Source organism: Maniola hyperantus, chromosome 15, assembly GCF_902806685.2.
Source record: "Maniola hyperantus chromosome 15, iAphHyp1.2, whole genome shotgun sequence".
NCBI classification, from domain to species: Eukaryota; Metazoa; Arthropoda; class Insecta; order Lepidoptera; family Nymphalidae; genus Maniola; species Maniola hyperantus.
This window is the reverse complement of record NC_048550.1, coordinates 4,420,088-4,440,679: the sequence shown is the minus strand read 5'-3', so window position 1 is coordinate 4,440,679 and position 20,592 is coordinate 4,420,088. Positions and strand designations below refer to the sequence as shown.

The following is a 20,592-nucleotide window of genomic DNA, read 5'->3' as shown; positions in this document are numbered from 1 at the left end:
TTCTTTCTAACTAAGCGTGAGGTTTCTGCTTAGTATGACAAGTTTCCAGCTCCAAAGCTAAGGTTTAAACTTCGAACCTTACGGTATATGAGTAAAATGGTAAATATATGATACCGTTGCGCTATTGACTGAAATAAAAAATAATTTATGTTTACTTACATTATTTTATATCATTGATAATTTTATTTTCTTGGGAAACAGGTAAATTGTTACACGAGGTGCAAAAGTTAAATTAATTAGCAAGAGATATGTATTATGAGTCATTCTAAGTTATCTCATTAAATTAAAGACGACATTTACTTATTTACGACTGTACTTAAATTAAATATTTATGCTCATAGTTTTATAATAGTAGGTTCTGGGTAATAGGCGTTAATAACATGTGAGAACTGTAAGATCTATTGAGAAGATTTACGGTTTTTTTAAAGCCTAGGTATAACAAGCAGGCTGGAAATATATCGTACCTAGCTTATTCTGCTGAGCTTTAACTAAAAAGCCGTTAGAGCAAAAAATAGTTTTTGAGTTCGCCAAAAACATAGATCTACAAATACTAATATTTCTAAAAACAGAATGCTACGTAGGACTAAAGTAAAAACTATTAAAAACCTTGGTCCTACGTACCTACGTAGCTTTATTTCCTAGAATAGCTGCATTTCCGCGCTGGACAGCCAGGCTGATCCGTTGCGCAAAAAATTGTTATGAAATGAAATATTTATTTCATGTAAGACTTGCAGGACAACTTGTGACATTATTGATATGTGAAGAGTTGAAGACTGCCTTCCGAGTTCTACCACCACTGGGGTGGTGGTAGAACTCGGAAGGCAGTTCTACTGAGAAGAGCTAGCAAGAAACTCCGCAGTTCTTTAAATGTCACAATACTGAAATCACTACCTACTGAAATCACTACCTACTTACTATATTAAAAATGCGAAAATGTGTTTTTATTTGTTGGTTTATTGGTTTTTCCGTCAATTACAACCCAGCGGAGTAAGGGATTGACGTGATTTTTCATGCGTGTAGTCAAGGACCAGGGAGAGTGACATAGGCTACTTTTATCCCGGAAAATCAAAGAGTTCCCACGGGATTTTTAAAAGCCTAAATCCAAGCGGACGAAGTTGCGGGCATCAGCTAATATAAAAATAATATGAAGCCAAGTTATTTTATTTAGGTACATATGAACTAATGTAACAATATATAATATCATCTAAACCTGCCTCGTTGCGGTGGTTTAGATGATATTTGCAACTGTAATTTTTATGTTTAATTGTTTCGTAGAATTTTAATTTCGTTAAATATTTTATGCTCCAGCATTTATGATATTATTCAGCATTATTTTATTGGTAATTCACATGAATTTTTAAATATACTTATTTAAATTTAAACATTAGCCAAGTTATTGTTTTTTTTTATCGGTCGGACGCCTAACTCAAAAGGCATCCTGAACGATAGGCTGAAATGCCGATGCGAATTCTTACAATCGACAATTGTCAATATTTATGATATATGAAATAAGCGCTTACGAATCGCTTAAATACGCTTAAATTATACGCGCTTAAATACGAATAAGCTTTAAGGGTCATTGGTAGAGATCTCTTATAGAGATAATGTGTTTCCCTGTCCACTTTTATCTTTTTCTTTTTACTGTTACTTTTTGGTATACGACTAAAAAAAAGGAAATGAAAAAGTCGTGACAATGAATGATTTGTTTTTCGGTCACAAAGACTTACAATTTAAGCACCTATAATAAAGTAATAAAGTCATCATCATTATCTTCAACCATCGCTGGTCCACTTCACAGCTGAACGAGTTTTCTCTCAGAATGAGAAGGGTTTAGCTCATAGTCCACCACGCTGATAAGACTCCACATACCTTTGATAACATCACGGTGGTTTACCTTCATTGTAAAAGCAAGTGATATTTAATTGCTTAAAACGTACATAACTCAGAAAAGTTCGGGGTGCGTGCCCGGGGGCGAACCCTGGAACCTCCAAACAGGAGGCCCACATTTAAACCTGCTACCACTGTTTATTTGCTTCACCATCTATCATACATTATTACAATAAATATGCCTAATATAAATACTAGTGTGTTCTTCCCGTCCTCATCTATGGTGCTGAAACGTGGACACTGACAAACGGCCTTGTTCACAAATTCAAAGTCGCTCAGCGAGCTATGGAGAGGGCTATGTTAGGAGTTTCCCTGAAGGATAAGATCCGAAATGAGGAGATCTGCAGGAGAACCAAGGTCACTGACATAGCCCAATCTATTAGCAAGCTGAAGTGGCAGTGGGCAGGTCATGCCTGTCGTAGAGGCGACGGCCGTTGGAGCCGGAAAGTCCTTGAGTTGAGACCGCGTTTGCGTTGCAAGCGTAGTGTGGGACGCCCTCCAGCACGATGGACCGACGATATAAAGAGGCTGGCGGGAAGTGGCTGGATGAGGCAGGCTGAGGACTAGGTGTGGTGGCAGTCTTTAGGGAAGGCCTATGTCCAACAGGCTGATGATGATGATGATGATGATGATGATGATGATGATGATGATGATGATGATGATGATAATGAATATAAATACCAAATGCGCCAAATGGGGAGCGGTAAAATGCAATTGATCGCACCAAGTCCCTAATAGGTACCTACTTAGCGTCTGCCCGAAAACACTTTGAAACTTTATATCTCAAATCGTGATAGTGCCCGGTTTTTTAAAGAACAGCCTTCGCAATTGAAGCAAAAAGTACAGTTAGTGTTTTGGTAATGAAATGCTTTTTTACATCGCTCAGCATCGGTTTTGGAATTGACTTTTTGTCCAACTCTATTTCGAATGAACTTACACAGAATGTCAACAAACCTATTATGAAACTACTTATTTTAATTCGTCTTGTAAATACATTTCGGCTTATCTTATAGCAGCTCGATCAGCTGGTTGTCCACACTGCTCAAGTTTGGTAGGTATATCATATTATAGGCTTAGCCCATAACTAAATAGGCTCCTGCGGTAGTGGAGTGGAGGGAGACAGTTGTCACAAGTTGACGAATCACCACTGAGCTCTCGCGTCACGTCATCACGCAGGAACCTTTCTCAGTTATGCGTTATGCCTGTGGTTTAACATCCACTATCCACTTTTCCAGAGATACAGCTTAGGAATAGAAATAGAAATTAAAATAGAAAGTTTTATACCAAAGTTTGAATCGTCGAATGAATCTACCACCTGGTTCGAAATGCCCTTCCTACTGAAAAAAACCAGCAAGAAACTCAGCGGATGCTATTTTCAAATATTGACGACCTCCGGGTGGCAGTGTGTTCTTATTGGTGGGAGGACCCGGGTTCGATTCCTGACAGGGGTTTGGAATTTCATAATTTTTGGTCTGGTCTGTTGGGACTCAGAGGCTTCAGCCGTGGCTAGTTACCACCCTACCGTCAAGCGATTTAGTGTTCCGGTACGATGCCGCGTGGAAACCAAAGAAAGGGGCATGGTTTTAATATAAATTGCCACACCCCTTCCAGGTTAGTCTGCCCCATCTTAGACTGCATCATCACTTAGGTACCACCAGGTGAGATTGCAGTCATGGGCTAACTTGTATCTGAAGTTAAAAAAAAAGTAATTGCAGTCTCACGCGTTGCTAAAGCGAGCTGCAGTTCAAAGCCACGCTTTTTTATTTGAATTACTCATCTTACTACTAATCTGGTGGGGGAGTACTAATCTGGGGCGGGCTCAAGGTTATGTACAGGAATATATTATTTACCTAAGTATTGAATGAAAGTTCAATGTGAACCAAAATAAAATTGTCACCACATAACTATACGGAATACAAGAAACTCTACCCCTGCCCTTAACTTTACAGTTTTGCAGAGAGGTTGCACCTAATAGTTGGTTTTTACAGCTAAGAATCATTTTAACTTCTTAGTTTTGCTATTTGCTACGAGTCCCTCTTTTACTAAGGGCAGTTGTGGCTTTAACGCCGGTTTAGTTAATAGAAACTGAATTAGCACCAATACGTTAATAAACACTTATCGCTTAATATGCATCAGTCTTAATATGTACCTAGTAGTTATCCAATCACTTACCTCGATCTATAGTTTTCTATTTCTATAAGTTTTATGAACCAATCCAGATTTTTTTCCCCAATAGGCTACATCTGTAACCAACCACACACCTATAAAAAAGATTTGTCCTGACCGACTCTGACTTACCTAACTTACTCTGACTGATCTACCTAAACGGCTGAGATTACTTTCTTGAAATTTGACAAGGTTCCTTTTGATGTAACTAGGGGCCCTAACTGACCCTAAGGGCTAACCCCAAGTTTGTCATTTTTCAGGTTATATCCATGAAAATTCCACACCTTAAATAGGCTATGAAATTTTGTATAAAATTCGGATAAAAAGTCGGTTATGTTTTAATTCATATCGATGAAAATTGGTATAATAGGGCTTAGTACCCTTCGTGTTTCAGGATTTTTGGAAATTCCACCCTCATCGATTTTCAAAAATTCTACTCGAGTCCAGTACAGAGACCCAGGGCGGGTCAGCTAGTGTTATCATACATAACTGTAATTACTAATTATTTATAATACACTAGGTATAATATTTTTTTTAAATACATAATAATGGCGAGAAAACTAGCAGGCGGGTCAACTGATGTTAAGTGATTACCGCCGCCCATAAACATTTGCAGTACCAGAGGAACCGTAATGTTAATGTTGCCGGCCTTAATATTTAAAATATAATATTTATGGTAATTGTCATTACCTATTTATTTGAATACAATATTCGTCCACCTAACACATTAGCGGCACTTTTAATATGATAAAAATACTAATGGCATTCGCTTCTTGGGATGATTAAGCCATGGACCTTTTTTGTTTGTATAAAATTTTAAGTAACGAATTTTACATTACGATATACCAAGGCTGTGTTTCCAGACATGCAACCCTTTTTTAATGAAACAACATGCATTTGTTTAAGAAAATTCAATAATTCAATTCAATTCAATAATTTTTATTTGCAGTCCCTGTACATAATATCCGTTCCGACATACTCTCGCAATTGCTATGCTGGCCAAATACGTGCGAGCAGCGGCTGGCAAAAGTTGTGTGAAAATCCTTATAGGATTCTTATAAAAAGGCTTATAGAAACCACACTACACGCTGCAGCAAGTAGGTATACCACTGGCTACTAACTATTCATAAGAAAGCCTGCGAATGCTGCCTGCTGGTGGCGATTTGAGCTGTATTAAGATCGCTGCAGAGATTCCGGATTGACTATCGATACATCCAAGTACTGAAGTGCTTGTAACAAAACTCCACCATGTCAATCTGAATACAGGACCAGACTACGACCACAAACCAATCGCAGCGAGGAGTGCGATATAAGGAGATGTAATTCTCTCAAAGCTCTTTACCCTTGCGTTAGAACTTGGAAGCTTCTGGATTGGAATTTGGCATGAAAAGATCTTTAACCTTAACTTCACCATACTAGTACTGACATCACTCACCTCCGGTTTGCCGATGACATAGTTATGGTTACGTTATGGGAGAGACTGGGAGACTTAATGTTCAATGACCTCAGCAGGTGGTTTCTCAACTGGTGAGCCTAAAAATAAACATGATAAGACGAAAATCACGTCACATTAATTGCTCCTGTACATAAATAAGTAAACAATTTCAGTACGGTTTTTCGACGAAATAATAACAGAAAGAAGAAATAATTTAGATGGGTACCTACGTGTTTAAGTTTAGGGATTATGATTTATTTATGTTACCTAGTAATTAGTTATTTTCGCCCATGATCGCATTATGTGTATACTTACATACCTAATAATTACATATACATTTCATCCACAAGAAAATAATATGTAGTATAAGTACTAGGTACCCATGCCAAGAATAATCCCATTAAGCCTAGACATGATAATAACATTAGCGTCTAGGGCTCTTATAACTTTACATCATGGGCAGTAAGTAGTTTATTTAAATTACCTACATCATTAAGTGTCTCATGATAAAATCTATACTTATCAGGTCCAACGTAGCACACTCCGTAGAGGCAATAAGACATTGCCTCTACGGAATGCGCCTATACCTATAGTACGCGACAGGCCTAGATGATAATCAGGGTGAGGACCCGCACACCCGCACATACCTCGCGCTAACCCGGTGCGCAGGTGTGCGGGGCGTCCCCCGCCTCAAACCCCGATTGCCATCTCGACCTGTCGTGTACTGTACATAGTTTACAATGCGTTTTATTTTACATGATTTTTTAGCAAATTGATAGGTAACAGATGGTAAAAGTATAACAGGACGTATTTAATTTCCAGTTTCTCTTTCTCTCTCTCTCTTTTCTTATGCAATTGTTTAATAAAATGCCCGGCCAATGAAAAAAAAAATCGGTCAAATGTGAGTCGGACTCGTACACGATACCATCGTACAAGAAATAACACTTTTAAATTTTTTTTAATCTTCGTGGCGGCCATTTTGAAATTTTTATCACTTATATATTATTTGTTGTTATAGCAGTCTGTGAAAATTTAAACTCTCTACCTATTATGGTACAGTCCGACAAGGCTCTTTTGGCACTTGAATGATATACAAAGGGGGCGCTGTTGGAGAACAAAGGCTTAAGACTATTCAAACAAAAACAAAGGGGACACTTGACGGCAACGTTAGTTGCGATTTTCGCCACGCGCCAAAAGAGCCTTGTCACACTGTACACGAGATACAGCCCGTTGACAGTCAGACAGACGGACGGACAGCGTAGGCACCCTTTGGGTACGGAACGCTAAAAGTGAAATGTGTTTCACCGCTGCGATCGTAGGTTTCACGATTTGCAAGTTATTTAGACCCCCCTCGCAAGTGTCCAGTAAGAAGGCACTTTCCGTCGTGTACAACTCAATAGCTTAGCCACTGAATAGAACTAGGCCTACAGGTGCAGGCCTCTTAGAATTTAAAAGTAAGATGCTTAATATTTATTAACTCACTGGACTGAATGGCACTGGACATGCCGACTGTTTTAAAACGGATAAACGTATCCAATCGATTACTATTATTCAAATATATTTAAGTATTATTTGCTAGTACTTACTGACTTTATTGTTAGTTGTTAGTACAGAGGACTAAATAAAGTCTTAATAACCAAAAAGTTTTCTTTCACAACTACAGTTATTTTGAAAATTAGTAGAGACAACCATGGATTATGGAACACTTAAGACCGTAAAGCTGGATTTTCAACCGGTTAATTGAGATGTTTCATGATGCTTATTTAAAGAGTTAAAGCGTGGTTTAAGAAATGTTTAAGTACCCATCAAACTTGTAGTCTTCGATTCAAAGTTGACCTACGTTTATGTAAGTTTTTGTTACCTTGGATAAATAGACTTTGTAGCTAACTATGTTGTACACAATCTGTAAACTAAACTTTAGTTAACAGGTCTTAATCTAATGCTATCCTTTTTCTCACGGAGCATGAAAGTGATAGCAATATATTTAGAGCTGTCATTTTATTTTATTTTAGAGATTGTGTTCAAGAGAATTAGCCACAAATAGAGTGTTTTAAAAATCATCTCTACTGTTCCACGAGATCTAGGTCAATTAACGAGCTAGATCAATCACCAAACCTGCTAAGTATATCATGAGGTCTCGTCAGGCGGTCAGATAAAAAAATGGACTAAGAGAGAGCGCTTGCCAGAGCGTCGTTATTTTATAAAAGCCGAAAGTTTCTCTGCGTATTGTCCCCAACACTGGGAGGAACGATTGTTTGGATGTTCGTTTGGATCGTGGTGGCGTTGAGAGATAACAGGTAATAAAGTCTATTTTTTATATTTTCTTCAGAATAGTATTAGAAATCACGCAATGCATTACCAGACACTGTCGTGGCAACCCCCTGCTAAACACCATTAAACTTTTAAACTTTAATACGCAGAAAAACTTTGAGCTTTTATAAAATAACTAGCTTATGCTCGTGACTTCGTCCGCGTGGACTATACAAAATTCAAACCCCTATTTCACTCACTTAGGTGTCGAATTTTCAAAAATCCTTTCTTAGCGGATGCCTACGTCATAATATCTATCTGCATGCCAAATTTCAGCCCGATCCGTCGAATAGTTTGAGCTGTGCGTTGATAGATCAGTCAGTTAGGCAGTCACCTTTTCCTTTTATATATTTAGACAAAGGTCTGGCACGCGCTGTCTCTCTCTCTCTCTCTATGAAGCAAAAAGCGACACGACGCAATCATTTGCACTTTCTAGCACAGACACTAACACTTTCTAGAACGGAATATTTCGATGAGTTGCTATTGCGACTCCTCACTGCCTTCGCGTCGTCATCATCATCATCCTATAGACGTCCACTGCTGGACATAGGGTCTCTTGTAGGGACTTGCACACGCCACGGTATTGCGCCGCCTGAATCCAGCGACTCCCTGCGACTCGTCTGATGTCGTCCGTCCACCTAGTGGGGGTCTTCCAACGCTGCGTCTTCTTGTGCGAGGTTGCCTTCGCGTATTCAGTGTGAAATCCTGTGTCGTGAGTTTCACTTATTCACGCATAATATATTTATTAGTTGCCGTCGCCGACTTTTGTCATAAATTGCCGCTCATCACTCGCGCTCGAATCGCGACGCGAAATCCCGGCACCATCAACCATCTTCCGTGTAGGGCGGGCAAGAAACACCAATCCACATGTTTTCGTGACGTTAACAGACTTGCTGCTATTCGCGTGCGATTGAAGAGCGGGCATTAGTAGGTAGTCCGAGAAAAAGTATGACAAAACTTTCTCCTAAGTTTTTCAAGACAAAGCGTTGCAAAAACCGTGACATAACTACGTATCGCATTAATAACAATTGTGTTCCGGGGTGATTCACTAACTCAAACACTGAATGATAGCAACCAAGCTTATTTGACATTGGTTGGTTCTACAATGCTACTTCACTGAGAGATATTAAAATATTTTTTCGTATAGAAAACCTTCAACGAATTTGCAATAAATGTCAAATAAAGTCCGTGGCTAGATGATACGATAGATTTGACTTCGATTGAATTCTCATTAAAAATTAAAAGTCATTCATGGTTGAACTAGTTTATCTGTCGACATCAAAGAAACATCCTATAAAAACAGTTCTTTCATTCAAAGCTCGCCTCTAGAGCATTGTGCGTTCTTTTAAATATTTATTAGATACATGCACGTGGATACAGGCGCCTAGCTTATCATTCACGACGCAGCAGCAGAGATGTCAAACTTGAAACGTATGGAGTACGGAAACTAAATAAAACATTGCCAATACCTATATTCTGATGCCATCAAACATTCTTTTTTTTTCCCGAAATTTAAACAAGAATACCTACTTAAGCTATAAATAAATCCCTTCAAAGTAAAACACATTTAAATTCGGTAATGGGAACATAAAAAACATAAGTAATAAAAATACGACACGAAAAATATGTTTGATATACCTACCATACTTGCATTTGCATAGGTACAACCACCATACCATACCACCACCACCACCATACCATACCACTACCACCACCATACCATAGGTACAACGTTATTTTTTGTCAATGAAAACTGTTGTTATTGAATAAGTATTATAATAATATAATTGTTATTACTATTCCCGCAAACGTGAGATTTTGCGTGGATAGGCCAAATGGTAAATACTAGCATAAAACTTTGTCAATTTTCATTTTCGTTACAATATAATGTTCACAAATTATTTTAATAAAGCTTTTCCTACTCGTACTTTCTAAATTAATTGGCGCCACTCTGTTCTCTAACGGCATTTCGCCCAATATTTTTTTCGGCCAATTTATTGTACTGTATCGTGTGTCACCATATCTTCATATTTATGCGAAAGTTTCTAAATCAGTAACTTATAAAAATACAACATAATTACAACATGGAGTTATTCGAGGGGCGGACCAATAAATTTCTGAAAGGCCGGAAACGCATTGGTGGTTCCTCTGGTACTGCAAATGTTCATGGGCGGCGGTACCTAATCAAATCACTTAACATCAGGTGACCCGCCTGCTCGTTTGCTCGTTATAATCTAATAAGAATTTCATGCACATATACGTAGTTTTAAATAAAATGTTCGTTAACTTTACGTAATATATTGTTTCCTTCAATTTGTCGCATAATCGCCAGTAAGTAATTCATAAGTCTCAATGTACGATATTCATATTTACTACATGCCTGTACGTGATCGTATAATCTTGTAATTACTCAATGGAATTACCTCTATTTATATTGCATGTAAGGTTTTTTATAGAAACATTTAATATTAAGTAAGTACTAGTTAAGATAAGTCGCAATGCCGTTGGCGGTGGATGTGCCCACTAGAACCTGTTTAATAAAAAACGGTACATACTTACGAGTACTTATTAGTTATTATATTAGTGTTATTAAGTAATTTTGAGATGAATGAGTAAACTTATACGTACTTTATTGTAATACCGTAAAAAATGATAATTTCAATAACTATATGCTTATGATTTGTTTCAAAAATAGTTTCGTAATGAACTTATATTTATTTAAGTAGATAATCTTTCTAAACAGCAGAGATTCGATTTGTTATCAAAACTATTTCTTCTGCCTTTCTTTTAGCGCTACAACCTTCTTTACAATCTCTTCTCTAGTAATTAGTCTTCGACGCTATTTTCGCTGTTTGTCTGGTTTTAGGGTTCCGTACCTCAAAAGGAAAAAGGAACCCTTATAGGATCACTTTGTTGTCTGTCTGTCTGTCGGTCTGTCAAGAAACCTACAGGGTACTTCTCGTTGGCCTAGAATCATGAAATTTGGCAGGTAGGTCTTGTAGCAGACATTCGGGGAAAAATCTGAAAAACGTGAGTTTGTGGTTATATCACACACAAAAATTGTGGTCATGAACTGATAGTTAGTATTTTCAATTTTCGAAGTAAGATAACTATATCAAGTGGGGTATCATATGAAAGGTCTTCCCCTGTGCATTCTAGATTTTTATTTATTTTTATGCATCATAGGTTTTGAATTACCGAGCAAAATGTCTAGAAAATACGATGGAACCCTCGTTGCGCGAGCCTGACTCGCAATTGGTCGGTTTTTTATTTTTATTGAGATACAAGTTATCCCTTGACTGCAATCTCACCTGGTGGTCAGTGATTATGCAGTCTAAGATGGTATCAGACTAACCTGGAAGGGGTGTGGGAGTTTCATTAAACCAATAAATACCCCTTTGGTTTTACACACAAAGCTGTTAGCTGTAGCTCGTTTAAAAAGGTTTAAACAGTGGGCTAATCGCTAAACAATAAGGAAAAAACCAATAAATAAAATACATTTAGTTAATTCTTTAATTCCGGTAGTTGCAAACATGTAAAAATAAAATGTACCTACCTAGACAAATTTTTTTTTTTACATAATCCATAATCACAATGCCTGGTCGTGCAAAACGTCTAGCAAATTGATAATTATTCCTATTGTTAGATGATTCGTCTGCCGCAAAATTGCCTTGGAACGGGTTTTAGTTAAGCAGTTAATTTAAAAGAACACAAATAGATGAGACAAAACTTAGCAGATATGGAAAATATTTAAGAGTTGAGACTTGAGACACAGAGGAAAAACGGACAGACAGACAGACAACAAAGTGATCCTATAAGGGTTCCGTTTTTCCTTTTGCGGTACGGAACCCTAAAAAGCAACGAATGTCTTTCGAATTTTGTCGAAAAAATTCAGAGAGGTCACAAGCATTGAATATATTGTGTGTAGCGCTACAAAATGATCTGCATAGGGTGACGGAATGGAGCCATAAGAATCATGATATGACACTAAACGCTAATAAATGTCAGATAATAACTTTCTCTTGCAAAAACAATATTTTATACGAGTTCAAGGTAGACCAATGTATACTCGATCGTAGGAACCTGGTAGGGGAAAATAATTTTTTAACACGTTTCTATTAACTTGCTTTCTTGTCGGTCTGTTTGTTTGTTTGTCTGATTTGTAATTGTATACTCGGTAGGTAATAAATTGGTACCTACTGTAAAAAAATTTACTTCAATTTTTTTCCTCCAGTAGATATTTATCAAGAAAAGCTTATGAGTTATGAAAAATTTGTTCCCAAAATTTTATAGTTTGAATTTTAAGATATGAATTTAGATGAAGACTAGTAGTGTATGAAACTCTACACTCGTGTGATACTATTGAAAACCTCGCCTCTGCTTTGGCTCAGTTTTTAAACTCACACTCGTGTTTAAATAGCCCCTATTGTGTGACCGTTTCATAATCTACTATTATAGGGCGGTTTCAGACTAGCGTATTTTTAGCGCGTATACGGTCCTTTCAGCATACGCGCTTACACGCGCTCTATATTACGCGCTTCAAAAAACCGGACTCGCGTATACGGGCATAATTTCGGCGTGTTCGCTCGAACCGGGTGGCCCGGTGGCCCGGTGGCTAGTGGTCTCTCGCGGCTCGCGCTTATACGAGCTTAGAAGTCAACGCTCGTACGAGTTGAGCGTGTGCCAAAAGGCGCGCCTATACGCGCCTATATGCGCTTCCAAAAACGAGCTCATACGCGCCTATAAAACGCTAGTCTGAAACCGCCCATATTATACCCTAAAGTTAACGAGAGCCTTATATCGACCGTGAACTGGCAACATGCCCTATCTCAAATTCACATTAATTTCACTTTGTACTATTTCGTACTCCACTGTGTCACAATCATTGATGTTGAAATCACCCCTTTAGCTATAAAGGGGTGATTTCAACATCAGACCAAGAGCTATCTTGGTCACAATAGTATAGAACAAAAATTAAAAAAACCGGCCAAGTGCGAGTCAGGCTCGCGCAACGAGGGTTCCGTAATTCAGTCGTATTTTTTCGACATTTTGCATGATAATTAAAAAACTATAATGCGTAAAAAAACAGTTTTAGAATGCACAGGTGAAGCCTTTTCATATGATACCCCACTTGATATAGTAATCTTACTTCGAAAATTGAAAATAGGTACTAATTATTAGTTTATGGCCACAAATATTTTTTTTTGTGTGATGTAACCACAAATTCACGGTTTTCAGATTTTCCCCCTAATGCCAGCAATAAGACCCACCTTCCTGCCAAATTTCATGATTCTAGGTCAACGGGAAGTACCCTGTAAGGTGTAAGGTTTCTTGACAGACAGACAGACAACAAAGTGATCCTATAAGGGTTCCGTTTTTCCTTTTGAGGTACGGAACCCTAAAAAAACGTGCACGGTCAGCGAGGCTTCATCTAGGTAGGTAGGTACTTCCATGCTATACAATCGCTAACTTTAACCAACCACTAATAGAGAGAGACCCAGCGCATGCCAGATCTTCGTTATTTTATAAAAGCTGAAAGTTTTATAGAAAGAGTTAAAATGGTCATTTTGTACGGACTATACATCTGTGTCTATGGTCATAACAAGCTAGCTGTAAAACATATGAATTAAAGCGACATTGAGTGTAAACTGTAAAGGCGTCGCGACATTAACATTGAAAGTAGTCTTTCCGGTTAGTCCGTTACCCGCCATTCGCTGACCGTTAAATAACGTATTACTTCTTGATATTTTAAACAAGTTCTTTTATTTCTTTGTATTTTTAACTTAATTCCACACATGACATCTAGTAGGTTAATAGTGTAAGCCTAAAGCGCAACGCCAACCTGCGGAGTGGATTGTAGCCGAGTTGCAATATATATTTTTATGGTTTCGTACTATATCAAAAAAAAACGGCCAATTGCGAGTCAGGCTCGTGCACCGAAGGTTCCGTACCCGTTTCCATTCCCCAAATATCCAAAGTTTATCAATCGAAAAATCTGAAATAATTATGGTCAAATGTATATTTTATGGAAAAATAAAATCAACCTGTCATAGTTTTTTTTATATTACCAATAAACCTCTACAAATAAAGTTAGTTTTGCGGTTCATTAGCAAAAATGATTCTATCGTTTCTCTGTAGTACGGAACCCTCGGTGCGCGAGTCTGACTAGCACTTGACCGGTTTTTTTTTGTAATCGACGAGCTGAGTATATTATATTATTGTCAAAAAAGACGCTGTGGTACCTCAACTCTACACCACTCTGTGGGTATGCGTCGCACCTAACTTATGGTAAAAAATTCATGACGACAATTTTAATTTAGGATTGGATGAACGCTTGTTTCTTATCGATCTATCTAAACAAGTCAGTTTCTCCATTTATAGTAGGTATAGCATAAGCCGCTAAGTCTAGAAATTTGAGATTTTGCATAATAGCTAAATAGGTACCTAGGCGTTCTCTAGTTCACAAGGTGACAATATAAAGAAAGTTTTTTGAAGAATTCCAACAGGATCGTTCGAAATCCAAATCTATACGCAGTGTCGGGACCTACATAAAGATACCTACAAATTAAATTATTTAATTTCAATTTTTCTTACTAATTCATATACCTACTTAGGTACCTCCAGGTACCTATCTCACTTCCTAAATATATAATCTCTAAGTTTCATGACCAAACGGAAGGAAACGCTGAAATACCTAATCATCGTTATGATAATAATAAGCATACATGCATTTAGGATTTGACGTAATTACTAGTGACTTGATGGCAGATGTCTTTGAACAGATTACCAGGAAACAATCACTTCAAAACCGCAAATGCGCCGACCTTGCTCTTCTCCTAATGTGCATTAACCTTTACATTTTGTATACCACGAGTTATCATCTCAATTCTCAACCCATATTCGGCCGAACCCATCTGAGAACGGGTCTCCTTTCAGAATGAGAAAGACTTAGTCTGAGATATATAGAGCCCACTTTGATTTTACTACAACGCAGCGGTATATCGTTGATATAAATCTGTATAGATGTACCAAGTATCAGCTTGATGCATTGAATGCGGTTGCCCGTCGCGCTAGAAGACTCATTGGTGACGAAGCGCTGGTCAATTCTAAACTTCAATGTTAGGAACATCGGCGCAAAGTTGCCTGCAGTGATTGCCTGTCTATCGGTATTCTACAGGATATATTTCGGAGAGTGTTTCAACTTTTCAACCTGGTTCCTCCTTCACCCTTCTTCTATCGTACCGCAAAGCAGGTCTGCACCCGTACGTAATCGAGATCCCACGGATACGTACGAAGCGATTTGCCTCCTCATTTCTAATCCGAACCGTTAAGATTTGGAACACCCTTCCAGCATTAGTCCCCTTCAATTATAATAATATATGGGTACCTTAAAGTCGAGAGTGAACAGGCATCTTCTAGGCAAGCGCGCTACACATCTTAGGCTGCGTGACCACTTGCCACCAGGTCTGATTGCAGCCAAGGGCTATAGTCTATAAATTTAAAAAAAATGTTCGCTGTACCTATGGATGGGATTACTTATAGGCTTGTCAATTTAGTTAAGAGGTTGTGAATAGACAGAATTAGCTCCCAGTGTATAACTATGGGACCAATATTGTCTGCACATAACTTGCAACATTAATACGTTTGTAAGAGGTACAAAGTACTTAATTATTGAATCTCTTGCCAATTTCATCTCATTAAAATCAACATTCCGAACCTTCCGAGCATAATGACTAATAAGTAATAACCAATAGTAGATTAATTGAAACTTATTGAAACACACGTCTTGCTTGTGAAACCCCGTTGAATAAAGTACGATTTTAATAAAATAAAACTAAGTACCTACTGATGCCCGCGAATTTTTCCGCGTCGATTTAGATTTCACTTCAGATCAAAATACATTTATTTCTGTATTCCGGTCGTACCTACCTATTTTGCACTCTGAATACAAATCAAAACTGAAAATAAAGCAAAACTGTACTGAAAACGAGTCCAAAGTTCATAACTTCGTTAACCACTGAATATATAAAACTCATTTTCAAGCAAAACCGTCTAAAACGGTGCTAAAATTAAGTCCCGAGTTTGTGATTTCGATAAAAACGATATAATCCTCACGACGCGCGACGCAGTGGGGGAAAATTGGCGAATACGGAAACCACGGGTTTGGCACCAGAGACCTGTAAGGGCAATAGGTAAGTTTTTAGCTCAAAAAATTAAGAGGCGGTTTTTGCTTAGACTTAGATACTACATAAACCTATTAACTTGTGCGAACAGCATTTAAAAGGTGTCAGATGTCCAATATCTTGTTTCCAAGAACTGCCTTATGAATGCAAACGATTTACAATTAGCTGGTCTCACCGTCTCAAGCTAGTTGTTCAAGTTTTGCATATAAAATTGCGATTCGCACCGCCTAGCCTCTTCACAGACTGTAGTTACCTATAACCTAGGTACATGACAGAAAGTTATTGTTGGGTTTGCTAGGCATCTACCGATTCATCAATAGCAATTGCCCGCAACTTCGTAAACGTAAAACACCGAAATTTTGGGGTTTAAGTTTAAGGCTGAAAAGTTTAGCACAAACCTGTTATCGCTACACACAGGGCAGATACATAAAAAAAAATCCAGCATATAGTTGTATACCTCCTGAAAATGTAAAGCGTAAGCCGAAAAAAAATTGGCTTACCCCCTCGGTGATACCTCGTTGAATAGGTATATTTTAAACATTATGTTTTTAGACGGTTCCTGAAAAACCTAAATGACCATCAAAGTTTTTGGCAACTAGATGACAGAAGCTTACCATTATGTGCGTTTTTGGCATACACTTGACCAGCTATTTTAAATATCTCTATGTCACGGGCGTAGCTTACCAGGATACTAGAATCCATAGGTAGATGTATGGTCATTTTGGTCTAACTACACTGGCGCTTTCAACTTGCGTAGAGGTATGCGTCATATAAGCTGCCGAAGCAATGCAAGCAATAGCGCATGCTACGCATAAAATAAAATAAAATGAAGTTGTGTAAATTGCCTGTGCGTCACAAACGAGGGAGAAGACGCAAGAGAGTGTGTGGGTTATTGCGGGCTCCACAGGGTTTGATGCATGTTTGATGCATGCGCTATTGCCAGCGAACATGAGGCATGCGCAGTGCGCATAGGCATATTATATATTATGTAGGTACGTCTGCGTAGTTAGCGCATGCGTTAAGCGTTATTGCAAGTTTAAATGCAAGTCGAAAGCGCACAAGCGCACAAGTGTAGTTAGATCGTTTTGGTGCCTAGAAATTTGAATTAGATATGAGTTCTCCAATATAAAGCCGTCTTTTTCGCAGTCATTTATTTACTGTTTTCGAACATAATATTATTTTTTCGAAAGTGCCGGATTCAAAGCTGCTTTGACTGTTAACCGGTTCAACTAGCATCCTCAGAAACTGTTCTAAATTAATATAAAGCTATTCTTTATCGCTAAATGTCAATTTATTTATTGTTTTTGAAAGTGCTGGACGCAAAATTGCTTTGACTGTCAACCGGTTCAACCCATATCCTCAGAAAATACTGTTTTACCAACTTAACGGCATTTAAATCCATTCCAGTTTCGTCGTGATAATTTTTGGAATGTGGATTTTAATGCTATCGTTTAAATTATGTTAAATTATTTAAATTTTGATCCGCGCGTTACGATAATGTGATCAACATTTAATAAACTCTTCTGTTTTTTCTGGATACTTGGCAATGTGCCAATTTTTTACTGAATTGTTTTTTTTAAACTTAAAACTGTTTTTAGGGTTTTAACGTATAGTACGCGACAGGGAAAAATGGCAATCGGGGAGAGAATGCCTCGTACACCCGCACAGCCCCCGCGCTAACCCGGTGCGGGTGACTTGCGGGTGTGCGGGGCATCCCTCCGCCTCATACCCCGATTGCCATCTCAACCTGTCGCGAACTATAGGTACCTACCTACCTAAACTGGGACACGGAAGTCACTTGCAGCCGAGGCAGTGCTTTCTTCTGAAATCCCTTTTTTATCAAATTTTTGTAATTTAATTGATATTTTTAAATCATTACTATTTTTTCGTAATTTTTTTTCTCGCAAAGTATTTAATGCGTTACAGTTACTTCAAGTAATATCCCTAGTAGGTATACTGTAACTGTACACCATAAAATGTTTGTTGTTTACAAGAAAATAAAGTATAAGCAGAAACAAGACAACCTGCCTCACACACTCGTTACAGCTAATCGTTAGACTTGACCGATGGTAATAACAGGAAGGTTATTTCCTCGTTGTGTCGTTAAAAATTGTAAGTGGCGAAAACGCAGGCATGAAACACGAACTTGTTGTTGGTGTGTTGTTGTGATTATGCGTTGCGAGAATCTGTCGCTAACCCTATACCAGGAATCTTTTTTCACGTAAGGACATCGGCACTAATGATTTGTGCTTCGTCACAATAATAATTTTCGCCAAACCAAAGTCGACAATACGGTATTTTACACCGAGCGCAAAAAAAAATCTAAAAATGTATAACAAGATAATATTAATAGAGCAATCGAAAAATTTTAATTTCAGTTTATAAAATTATATGAATGTTATAGTTTTTTTAAAGATTTCATTTTTTTATCTGGTCTATAAAATATCCTAAACCCACGAAGCTAACGACGCCATGATGAATTCCGACTTTGACGTCACATAGATTGAAGTTGTTATGTATTTCACTAAGAAAATGTCGTTGTCTATCAATCCGTGTGACGACATCACAGCTTATGAACCTAAAGATGGCGAGTAGCGTTAAGCGTTTTCACGGCGAAAGAAAAGCAAAATTAACTTTTCCAAAGAGGGCAAAATACCCTATCATGTTTTTTGCATATTAAATAGAAATAGGTATGGGAACTGTTCTCATAATATTTCTGATAGTAGAGTTTGTGTTAGGAGTCTTCATAGAAATGGTTGTAAAAATTGTAAGTATCGTCGTATTGTCGATCAGCCAAAGAATTCTACGCTACTTCATCTATCATATCATAGCTAAGTATCCTTCATCATTTTACGATAGAGTTTGATCTTCTTCGCATACCTAATCTATATCTTTTGCTAACATACGTTAACGTAAGTTAGTTATTCGTTTACTTAGGTTGGAATTGTTTGGTAACTTGGTAGAGAGAAAGTTAGAGCAAACAAAAATATTTCGATAGAGCTTAGAAAATTACCATTTTCTGATAAAATCGGAATTCGTGGCTTATGAAACATTATACAAGTTACATAACGCGTTTCCGTCGAGTATGCAAGAGAGAGAATATAAAACTGATATATAAACAGAACGGGTAGCTACAATGTCAAGGTCATTGACCGCGGCGCGCAGCCTGCACTGCAACAAGCTTTACTGGTACATACGGCTACGCCGGACCACAGTATGATCGGATGCTATACGCGGGTGTCTAGGTTCTTTGTTTTTAGTTGGTCTGTCTTAATAAACGTTTGCCCAAAAAAAGGATGAAATTTTTCAGGGTTCATGCATGAATCTATGTGTGATGAGGTTATATATTCCTCTATAACTTTTAAATGCCTGAACAGATTTAAATGTACATATGGGTTATCCTAAGAATCCTTACATCATCCCACTGACTATATTTTTTATTTTATTTGTATGCAGTGCAATTCGCATTCGGGTTTTTGAAAACTTATAAATTAAGTAAGTACTTGTTATGAATTTCTTTTTGCGTGTTTGAGTTTTTCACAAAGAGGGAGCCCTTTATTTTCCTGGGATAAAAGTAGCCTAGACCATCTCTCGCATAGTTCTCTATCTACGTGTGAAAGTTCCGTCAAAGTAGTTTCAGCGTTTTCGATAGTTAAGTAAATCAGAATAACTGACAGAAGACCTTTTTTGATAACGAGCACATATTTTCCATTCATCGTGATAATTACGTCCATTGTATTAATTTCAACAGAGTTTATGATAAATATCTAAATCTACGTCTCCAGCATCATTCAAAACATACCATAAGAACCAACTCATACCTTAACGTCACTGTGAAAAATTATTAAAAAGAAAATTCTGTTAACACGTACCTCGCATAAACTTTCCTAATATGGCAAAAACTACTTCTCAGGTCACGAGCTATATTGCTCATTTGAATGTTATAGAGAATGGAAAAAAATCAACATCAATCAGCTAGTGTGTTTTCCCTAGAAACCACACTGTAGAGTTTACACCTCACAGATTTCCTGTAAAGTTTCCATCGTATGATAAACTGGTTATGGGTTCATAGCAAAGTAAACCTATGTAAGTAATCCATACTAATATTATAAACGTGAAAATGTGTCTGTGTTTGTGCTAGCTTTTCACGGTCCATCTGTTAAACCGTTTTAGGCTTTTAGGCGAAAGGTACCGAGATAGCTTAGATTCTGGAGACGACTGGCTATCCCTGAAATTTTAATATTCTTATTCTTGGGAAGGGATTTTAATAAAAATCTACATTCCTGCGGACGAAGTTGCGGGAATCATCTAGTTATTCATATTGTTTACCTACCAATACGAAGGAATTTGCAAGCCCATGGTAGTTGGCATTGTCATCTTTTAGCACTCCATATAATATGTATTGTGACTTTATATAAAACCTTGTAAAGTCGTACTGCTAGTTTTTTTAAAGAGAGATATTAAGATTATTGTCATCACATCTAAAAGCATGATAGTTAGAACATTCTCCATTCTCCAAAGTAAAAGCGAGGTAAAAGCTTTGTTATAATATTTTTGTTAGAGGGTTAAATAAAATTACTTAAATCAACTAAATACTTGTTCTTACTTACC

General features: G+C 37.6%; 1 protein-coding gene across 1 annotated transcript in view; it reads left to right on the top strand.

Annotated features, from left to right (window-relative positions):
• The window catches only part of LOC117989014 (serine/threonine-protein kinase S6KL-like), a 76,940-nt gene that overhangs the window by 39,049 nt on the left and 17,299 nt on the right, over nucleotides 1-20,592 (top strand). The window lies entirely within an intron of this gene.